This window comes from Dasypus novemcinctus, chromosome 11, assembly GCF_030445035.2.
Source record: "Dasypus novemcinctus isolate mDasNov1 chromosome 11, mDasNov1.1.hap2, whole genome shotgun sequence".
Taxonomy (NCBI): Eukaryota; Metazoa; Chordata; class Mammalia; order Cingulata; family Dasypodidae; genus Dasypus; species Dasypus novemcinctus.
Window position 1 is genome coordinate 118,599,672 of NC_080683.1, and position 10,870 is coordinate 118,610,541.

Here is a 10,870-nt window from a genome sequence, read left to right on the forward strand (position 1 = left end):
GATTTTCAGAACATTCTCGTAATTGGAGAAATAGAAATGAGTCTTGGCGGAGGACTTGGCCCAGTGGTTAGGGCATCCGTCTACCACATGGGAGGCCCATGGTTCAAACCCCGGGCCTCCTTGACTCGTGTGCAGCTGGCCCATGCGCAGTGCTGATGTGCACAAGGAGTGCCGTGCCATGCAGGGGTGTGTCCCCCGTGTAGGGGAGCCCCACGCGCAAGGAGTGCTCGCCGTAAGGAGAGCCGCCCAGCGCGAAAGAAAGTGCAGCCTGCCCAGGAATGGCACCTCACACACAGAGAGCTGACACAGCAAGATGACGCAACAAAAAGAAGCACAGATTCCCATGCCGCTGACAACAGCAGAAACAGACAAAGAAGACGCAGCAAACAGACACAGAGAACAGACAACCAGGGTGGCGGAGGGTGGGGGGGTGGGGAGGGGAGAGAAATAAAATAAATAAATCGTTAAAAAAAAAAAAGAAATGAGTCATTACGTTGCTGTGTCAAGAGCTACATAAATTAACAGTTTTAAAAAGCGAAAAGTTTTGGGATGAATCCAGAAAAGTCTAGTCTCCCAGTTGTGCGTATTTGGGAACTGGAGTCCTCTACGCACAGAAGCTTGGATATTGGAGAAGGGAGAGTACAGCTGTCTTCCTGAAGAGCTATGGCAAAAGCTGATGGGTGGGCCTGGCTGATGAGGCTGAAGAAGAGAAGGGGACGGTAGATCTGGGTGAAGGGGGAGGCTTGGAGAGTCTTCAAGCTCTGAGTTGAGACAGAGGAAATGACAAGGATGAGCCCAGACAGAAGTAAGGAAGGGGCGCCGATGGAGCAGATGTGAAGCAGAGGTGCCAGCAGAGGACCAGGCCAGCTGGGGGCCTAAACGAGCAGCTTTGTGGTCATGTTCAAGATCAGTTCGTGGTGTTTACAATGGGGTCCACTGCAGGACCCCCCTGAGGGGCCACAAGCTGCTCCCAACCGGCCAAGTGTTTGTTTCCTTGGTTCCTTTACACAGAGCTAAGGGGTGCCTACCAGTAACCTACCGTACCTCCAAGAACAGAACCAAAAGGATGTGTGTGTCTACCCTCTACAGACAGGCAGAGGCGTGCACACCTACACACCAGGCATCGTGGGGCCTGACACGCCCGAGATCTGCAGGACAGGCCGGAAGCCAGGACTTTATGCTGCAGTCTTCAGGCCAAAGGTCTTCTTCTGGAAAACTTCCATTTTTGCTCTTGTAAGGTCTTCATCTGATTGGATGCGGCCCACCCACAATTTTAAGGGCAGTCTCCTTTAACTGAAGTTAACTGCTTTTAGATGCTTTATAAAATCCCATCGAAGCAAGATCTAGATCAGTGTTGGATTAAATAACTGGCTACTATAGCCTAGCCAAGTCGAGACATAAGGCTAACCACTGTGCCTACTGAGAAAGCTAAGGGTAGCTAAACCTGGCTATTTATAAACTGAAATTAATGTGCAGTTAGAATGGACTAAGAGCCTAATTCAGTGGTCTGCTGAGAAGCCGGGTTGCTACTTGACACTGCATTTTGTAAGGCTCGTACAGGGGATGCTTACGACAATGAGCGGAATTCCCCTGCTTTTTCCAAGGGGCACTTGGTCAGCAATGTGTCATCCGTGTTTTCTTCAGTTGATTGTGGTTTTCGGTTGCTACCATTCTGGCTACTTAATGACAAACTGACTGAATTTAGCCTCTTTATTATGCATTGTTGGCTGTTTGATTAACTCTTGCAAATGCTGATATATTATTTGCAGCAATAGTATTTTTGGTCTCTAATCTTCTCCCACCTAGATTTTGATATGAATAATCCGTACTCTATTGTTTGAGCAGACGTCTACATACAACCCACAGTCTGTTTACATGGTAATACTTTATTTTTATCATTCAGTTCTTTCTCCCACTGGAGAAGGAGAATATTGTTGGGGACGGGGGTCACTCACAGTCCTTACTTAAATGGACTATGGTCCCAAAAGTTTAAGTACAACATTCTAGCAAATAACTTGTTAAACCCTTAACAAAGGACAGCTACTTGTATGTTGCTGCCAATACAGGAAATGTCCTAAAAAGACAAGAACCACATGAAAATTACCAGGTTGTGTCAAGTCTAAACTTGACCTACATTCCCAATTTCTTGGAAGTCTAGCACACTTTTTTTGTATGAGGAAGTTAAAAAACTTTTAAACTTTTTTTCTCTTTTTCATTGTTTTCTTTCCTTTTTCTTTTAAACATTTGAGTGCCACGGCAATGAGGACAACCCAATGTTTTGAAGATGGCACAGGGAGAAAAGCTGAATGACCTTTAAAAAAAAATCTAAAATCCACAAAACTACCGCTCGAATGTAGCAAACAATCAACGATACTGTCAGAAAAACAAAAAAGCATTTGAAACAGAATGCTACCTCTCAAAATCTGAAAAATACCCCCATCAAAATAAAAAACTCAATAGTAAAGAAGTTAGAGACGTGGCAGCTCATCTTCAGATGATAAGATCAGGTTACATACACATCACAGCAACCTGATTAGCACACCAAGTGCAGAGAAACAGGTTGGCGCCAAGCCTGGGGGGTTGCTGGAGGGAAGGCTTCCAAGCTTTGGATTTGCTGGGCCTGACTAGAAGCAGACCCGAATTTTCATTCTTGATTGTGAAATGGGGGAATCAAGTCCAAAGTTTATTCCTATGCAACTCCTCTCCTAAGCTGACTTTGTCTTCTTCAAGAGCCACTCGGTTCCAAGTCCTTCCCCAATCCCCTCTGCGGTCATGCTGCAGAGGCTCAGAGCTCCTATGGCCCTTCCTGGGGCAGTGGTTTGACCCAGGTCTGCTTCTCCCAGAAGGGATCCCACCATCTGACAGCCCAGCAGAGTCCAAGAAGGCTGTCTCCATTCTTTACCGACACAACTGCTGTAGGAGGGCTCCCACAAAAGTTGGGAGGGCACCAGAGGCAGTGTTGGTTCCTGCTCTGGAAGCTGAGCTTGGCCAGGTGCGGAGAGAACCTCAGGAAACCAATCCATCCACTCAAAATGATTCTGCATTGCATCTTCGCTTCTTTGGGGACATCTACAAGTTGTACCAGATATTGCACAGCCACAGGTCTCTTTCTCTCCTAGTCAGGCCAGACTGCTCTAAGGGCATTGCAGGACACTCGTGTCTCAACTCTCAGGGCCTGGGTGACAAGCTCTGAAGGTGGGTGGAAACGCTGAAGGCTCCTGCAGATGCCTTCCACTGAGGAAGCAGTGGACAGCAGACCTGCTGCCAGTCTAGAGGGGGCCACGAAGTAAAGACAGCCCCAAGACTGGGGCCAGGCCAAACTCCAAGCCTCCAAATTAGACTTCCTTGGTCAGTTCCTCAAGGGACTGAGAAGCAACTTCCCCAAAGTGGGGAGGCGCAACTCCTTGCAGGCTGACCTTCAGAGTTCCAGGATTCTATAGCAGTCCAGGTGACAGACCACAGACTCAGTGGGCCAGATTATTAGCATGGTAGCCCTGGGGCGTGAAGAGGTGTCTCTGCGAAGAGCATACTGGGCTGGTTTTCTACAAGGTGGTCATGGTACCTGGGTATGTGGAAGCCTCCAAGTAGACCCAATTAGGTTGAGGGTAACAGTGCCTATAATTCAGAAAGGCTGACCCTGGGGCCTGCCTGGTCTAGAACCATCAAAGACCTTCAACCTGGCAAAAACATAGATGCCTCTGGGTCATTTATAGTCCATGTCTGATTACTCTGCTGTGTTAGAGGGTCTACAGGGCTTACTCCAACCCGAGTCTACCCAGGACAACATGGGAAAGGAAGGCCCAGAAGGTGGGAATGAAGTCCTGGGATGATTTTCTGAATGGATTCCAGAGTCCTCAGTCACTATTTGTGCAGTGACTCGTGGTCGAAGAGCAAGGAGTGTGGGAAAGTATAGAAAAAGGCCACCCAGTGCAACCGGCAAGCTTCTCTGCTTTAGGATCTTCCCAAATCTAAGATTTCTCTCCATGGTGGGCTAGACAATGGGTTTCTTTAAAGCATAATAACACAGTTGACAAACTCCCAGGGAGAGCCTCCCTGGCACCAAGGGATTACTACCAATCACTAACTAGTGATGCACCTAGAAAGAGACCTTGAATAGAAGGGTCAACTCAGACCAGCAGAACATCTCAGCCTACATGTATGATCATGTGTTAAAAACTGCTTTTTGACCTTGAACAAAAGGGGGAAATGGCAAAGACAAATGAATTTATATGGCTAAGAGTCTTCAAAAAAGAGTCTGGAGGTTGTCAGAGGGGTCACACTTATGCATGCCTCAGCAAGACCCAGAAACAGCCAAAATAGATACAACCTTAGGTACTGGTTCTCCTGAAGGCTAAGGAGACATACAGGGTATATGGTCATGGCAGATAGATTTGGAGTTCTATGCCATGTCAATGGGCCCTACTTTGGAATATGTATTCCTGAGAGGGATGGAACTGGACTTGGATGTGACCTTTCTACATATGCCTCTTCTCTCATTTTTGCTGAACCAATGGTTGGCACTAGGGATGGTATATACTCAGGGGACTTGGATCTCTGAGCTGCCCATGTGCCAGCTGGGCCCTGAGCCTCAGTAGAGTTGCAGCTCCTACTCTCTGGTTCGTTGGACTTACCCAGGTCAGCTAACAGGGAGATGAAGATGGTCAACCACCATACCAGGGAATCAAGAGTGCCTACAACTGCAAGTAAAAGAAGTGCATCCATCATCCATTTAGAATCTAAGTCCCCTCTCGATATAGAGGTGGAGTGGACATCGACATCCCAGGGTCCACAGAATGGAGGAATAAAATATGGATTACAGTGGACTTACTGATATTCTACTATAGAACTATTGTGACTAGTTCTAAAAGAAATCGTAGCATTGACGTGGAGAAAGTGGTCACAGTAGTTGCTGAGGGCAGGAAGAGGGAAGAAGAGATATGATGTGAGGGCATTTTCTGGACTTGGAGTTGTCCTGAATGATATTGCAGGGTCAGATGCTGGACATTATATATCCTGCCATAACCCACTGAATGGACTGGGAGAAAGCGTGAGCTACAGGGTGAACTATTATCTGTGTAGTGCAGCAGTGCCCTAAAATGGGTTCACTGAATGCGATGAGTGTGTCACAATGATGGGGGAAGTTGTTGGTGTGGGAGGAGTGGGGTGGGGGTGGGGGGGTATAGGGGAACCTCTTCATTTTTTTAATGTAACATTTTTTGTGATGTATGTATCTTCAAAAAATACAATTTACAGAAAAGATGGGGTTGGGGGTGGGGAGTGGGTTTTATGGGAAACGCTCATGTTTTTTTAATGTAATGTTTTGTGTGATCTATTAACTTTAAGTTCATAAATGGGCTAAAAAAGATTAATACATGTTGAAATGATATTTTAGATATTTTGGATTAAAGAAAATACATTATTAAAATTAAAAACATAACCAACACAGTTGAAAAATACCAAGGGTTTTCATTTCCTTGGTTGCTCAATAGCATTGAAATGGGTGGGGGTAAACAATGGGAATATATTTGCTCACAGCCTGAGGCTGGGAAAAAAGTTCAAATCAAGGCATCATCAAGGCGATGCTTTCTGCCCAAGACTGTGGCACTCTGGGGCTGGCTGCTGGGGATCCTTGGTCCTTAGCAGGTCATGTGACAAGGCTCGTGGTGGCATCTCCTGGCCTCTCCCTCCTCTTCTGGGTTCCGTGGAAGTTAGGCTTGCTGTGGCTTTCCTTCTCTCTGTCTCTGTCTGAATTTCCATCTCCTTCTAAAGGAGACTCCAGTAGAAGGATTAGGGCTCTTCCTGCTGGAGTGGGCCACACCTTAACCGAAGAACCTCCTCAAAAGATCCGGTCTACAGTGGATTCACACCTGCGGCAACGGATTCAATTTCAGAACATGGTTTTCTGGGGTATCTGCAACTCCAGCCAAACACCAAGGGACAGAACTGTGGATGGGCTTCTTCTTTCATTCCCCATGAATTCATGTGCTAGATCTCCAAGTATTACCTGCACCGCTTTCAGCCCTTGCCAGAGCGGGTCGCTTTGATCGGGTATGATGCATTTATAAAGCTGTGAACTCAGAGTAGCTTTGTCTGAGCCCTTGTGGGGGCATCGAGCAACTGTTCCAGCAACCTGGGGAGAGGTCTTGCCTCTCTGGGGGCAGAAATCATGGGCGCACGTGGCAGAGATCACAATTCTTCATTATTTCACTTGGGATACAAGTGGAAAGCCATTTCCCCCATTTTATTTATAGACATAAATATCACAAGTACAAGTGTTTCCTTAAAAAGGATTTTTAAGCAAGAGATTTGCAGGTGCGACATTTTCCCCTTCACGGGAGCAGCCTGTCTCCAGGGAGGGTGTGAAGAGGTCTTGGCATCCACAGCCTACATACACACACATACACACACAAACACACGCCCCACCCCTCCTCGCCCAGCCCCGCTGCTGTGGGACCCAGCAGTGCTTCCCAAGTTCTGGCGTGAAGATCCCCCTCCTTCCAGGTTCTTAGGGTATCCACGGAAGACTGAATTCTTCTTTTTTTTTTTTACACTTTTTAAAATAAAATTAATAGATCACAAAGAACATTACATTAAAAAACATAAAAAGCATAAGAGGTTCCCATATACCCCTCTCCCCACCCCTACCCCATCATTTTTAAATTGTATTTTTTTGAAGATACAGACATCACAAAAAAAGTTACATTAAAAAATAGAAGAGGTTCCTACTTACCCCCCACCCTTCCACCCCCCTCCTCCCATACCAACAGCCTCCCCCATCATTGTGGCACACTCACTGCAGTCAGCGAACACATTTTGGGGCACTGCTGCACTACATAGATAATAGTTTACCCTGTAGCTCACACTCTCCGCCAGTCCATTCAGTGGGTTTTGGCAGGATGTATAAAGTCCAGCATCTGACCCTGCAATATCATTTAGGACAACTCAAGGTTCCAAAAGTGCCCCCACATCACATCTCTTCTTCCCTCCTCCTGCCCTCAGCAACTACTCATACAGCGGTTAGTACTCTGCGTTGTGAATTATTCTTAATTTAGAATTTATCTTTAAATATGTTCACTTTTAAAGAATGGAGATACATGTCTTTTTAACAATTTCATTGATCTTTCTAGAATATACACTCAAACTTACAAGTCTCATGTGAACAGCCCTGTGAACTCTGACAAATAAACACAGGCCCACCCAGATCAAGATGTAAAGCATTTCCAGCCCAGAGGCCCCTCCTGCCCCTGCCCAGTGACTAGCACTCCCTACACCCCCGCCCATCTGATATCTCTACCATGTATCAGCTTTGTCTGCTCTTGAACTTTATAAACATGGACGTGCACGGCGTGTATTCTGTTGTGCCTGCCATCCTCACATAACACAGGGTTCGGGAGATTCTTCTGTGTTGTTAAAAGTAGCAATGGTTTGTTCTTTTTGAAAAATTACTGTGCAGATCCCATTATATGAATATACCACAATTTATTTATCTACTCTAGTGTTAGACATTTAGGCTGTTCACAGTTTTTGACTACTATGAATAAAGCTTGTCCTTGTCCTTGTCTTTTCGTGGGTATATACATAGGAATGTGGTTGCTGGATCAAAGTGCAGACATACGTGTAGCTTATGAAATATATCTTTTTAAAAAGAAGTTCTCTATGGGTTTGATGTGCTAGTTATTTTTTCCTAATCCACATTAAGATGAAAGCATAACTAATATTTGTCCATGTACTACCTAAGGTTATTTCACAGATGCTGCTCTGGAGGCACTGGTAGAATCCTGGGCTGGAATCTCGGCTCTGCCGCTTACTGCCGATGTGTGGTTTGGTCAGATGGTGGCCCTGATTTAAGTGATGCTTTAACAGCTCTGGGGCTCAGATTAATGCAACTCTATGTTAACTACATGGATGAATCTCCCAAAGGTAACAGCAAAGGAAAGAAACTGGCCCCAAAATAATTTACAATGTATGACTCCATTAATATACAGTACAAAAGCAAGCAAAATTCATCCCTGCTGTTAGAAGGCAGGATGGTGGTTCCTTTGGGAGGAGGTAGTAACTAGAGGCCAACTTAAGGGGAGCTTTCTGGGGCGCTGGAAATGGTTTATAACTTGATCTGGGTGATCGTTGCACAAACACATGCATCTGTGCATGTGTGTACACACATGCTCACATACTTTCATACAGATACATTTGTGCATATCTGTTTACACACATGCGTTCGTGGGGGTGGTTTGGGGTGCTGATTGTGTCTGGTTTCTTGATCTACGTGCTGGTTTCACGAGTGCTGCGTACGAGATATCTGCACTAGAGCTGGTTTCCTTATCTGTAAAGATGGGATAATAATAAAGAGTTTATCGAATGAAGTGTGAAAAGTGTCTGCTCAACAAATATTAGTTCCTTTGCTCTTATTTGCCCAGAGAATAAGAGATGCAGCCAAAGGGAGAATTAGAATTTGAGATGCAACAAGAAAACAGCCAGTTACACAGTGTTCCCTGGAACATGTTCACATTTAATCTGAGAGCAGAGTTATGCTAAAGAAAGAACGCTTTAGGGTAGCGCTGGCCACGGGCCGAGGCGGCTGGAGGGGGGCACGTTTAGAGGCGGCGATGGGCACCGGCGCCCGCTGCTGAAAGCCGGGTGCGCCAGCTCTGCGCTCTGCTCAAGGGCCTTGGCTCTGCCTATGTCAGAACACATTAATCTTCTGGAAAGCAGTTCTGTCCCTCAGCAGTTGATGTATGGCTGGACGGTCCAGTGTCGCACGGGCTGCAGGCGGTGATGCTGATCTCAGCTGTGGCATCTTAGCTATAAAGGAGGCTGGAGAGCTTGGTTATAGCCAGGAATTCTCAAAATCTCACCAGAAAATCTGCTGCCACTGAAATACTGGATATAATGACAACCTTCAACCCATGAAGCAGGTGAATTCCAAAAGAATTTTTGGAACTTGAAACATACTTTTTTTCCCCCAAAAACCATGTTATGAATGGCTCCCAGGTGTCCAGAAAAACTTAGTCTCTCCATTAGGGTGATCTCAACAATTCTCTCAGGTAATTAGCATTAAAAAAAATTTCCAGATTGCTTACTCCCCTCTCGCCGACCTGCAGAAGAGATCAGAAATAAGCGATCAGGTTCACCTCCTCCCCCCCCCCCCCCCCGCCCCCCTCGCGCTCTTTTTCTTTTTCTTTCTCTCTTTCCCTACTGGCGTCCTGGCAGCAAGTTGCCTGGCCCGCAGGACAGTGCGAGCAGGTGGGTCTTCCTTCCCTGCCTTGCACACCTGGGGTGGGAGCAGGTGTGGGGCTCAGGGGGGCAGTGGAGCACGGCAGGGACCTAGGTCCTGGGGTGCGGGCCTGAGCACAGGGGAGCGAGCGGCGAGCAAGGAGCCACACCCTCCTTTTCCAGCCCCTTCTCCCTGAGGTCAAGACTCTCTTCCTCCTCACCTGCCCTTTCCCCTCCTCCTTTCCCATCCATTTCTACTTCTCCCTCTCATTTTTCTCTACTTTCAGACAATCCTGCAGCTCTTCAGCCGCAGGCAGACACTTGATGGGGATGCATTGCAGGGAACTGTGGGGAGTGGGGAGAGGGGCTTACTGAAGGGGGCACTGAGCTGGGGTCGCTTCTGGAAGGAAGAGACGGAGGACGGGACCTCCTGTGTGGCTTTGGGAGGCACAGCTCTTTCGGAAGCTTCTCACCTGGTCAGTTCCCAGCGGCCCGTGCTGAGGTGCTGGGGGGGTGCTTTTACATTCTGCATATAATTTAGAGCACATTCCCAGAGCGCATGCCCTGCCCCTCTTTGCTGTGTGTTTCAATGAAGTCAGTAAATGATAGTTAAAATGCCTGGCAGAGCTAAAGAAATAGGTTCTCAGGTCCAATCTCTTTCCTTAACCAGTACCTTGTGCCCGGGTCCCTAGCATCCGAGAAAGGGACTTTAGAAATATGAGTTACTAATCACCACATAGTATAGGGGGACAAAGAGTGGCCGGATGTTTTAAGCTCAGTTGTTTTTTTTAATAGCCAAAAATCGGAGCATCATTATCTCTTCTCAACTCTGGATACGTAATTAATACCTAATGCAGGTTGGTATCTGTCTTAGATGATTAAATGGATAATTCACATTATAAGGAAACAATTATCATCCTCCAATGCTTATTAAATACTGACATATTGATGGAGCTGTGATGAGACCCTACATCAAGCCAATTAATTAGACAGGAAACACCCAGCCACCAGTCACTATTCAGAACAAACAGTGGTGCTAATAAGACATGAAATAATGACACTGGGCTGATAGGCATGGCGTGTGTAGAAATTGCAGGGTGATTCCATCCACAGTGTCAGGAGTCAGGACAGTGGCTGTCTTTGGGAGGAGCAGCACTGGAAAGGCCATAAACAATTATAATGGGATTACATTAAGGCATAATTTGGGTGACAATTCATATCACTTCTGTATATCTGTTTGAAGCAATTTTGTACAACCATGTAGTGGATTGTAGCACTTTAAATTTCCATTTCCTGGAAAAGGATAAAGGGATTATTAAGTCAAGTTTTATTAATCCGTTAATGAAGGGATTAAGGGGTGTGTCTAGGTAAGGGGTGGGAGAGTCAGAAAAGCTTCCAAGAGGGATTTAGGTTGAGTCTTACGAGAGGCGTGGATGCTTGGCCATGATGACACGGGGGGGAGAGTATTTCAGGGCAAAGAGCAGCAAGAGAATAGTGGAGCCCAGCTAGAGTGGAGGGTGGGGCAAGCAGGATCAAAAATGAGTCTGGCAGGAAACGGCGGTGGCTCAGTCAGTTGGGCTCCCGTCTACCATATGGGAGGCCCTGGGTTCTAGTTCTGGCGCCTCCTAGTGAAGGCAGGATTGCCCTCATGCTAGGA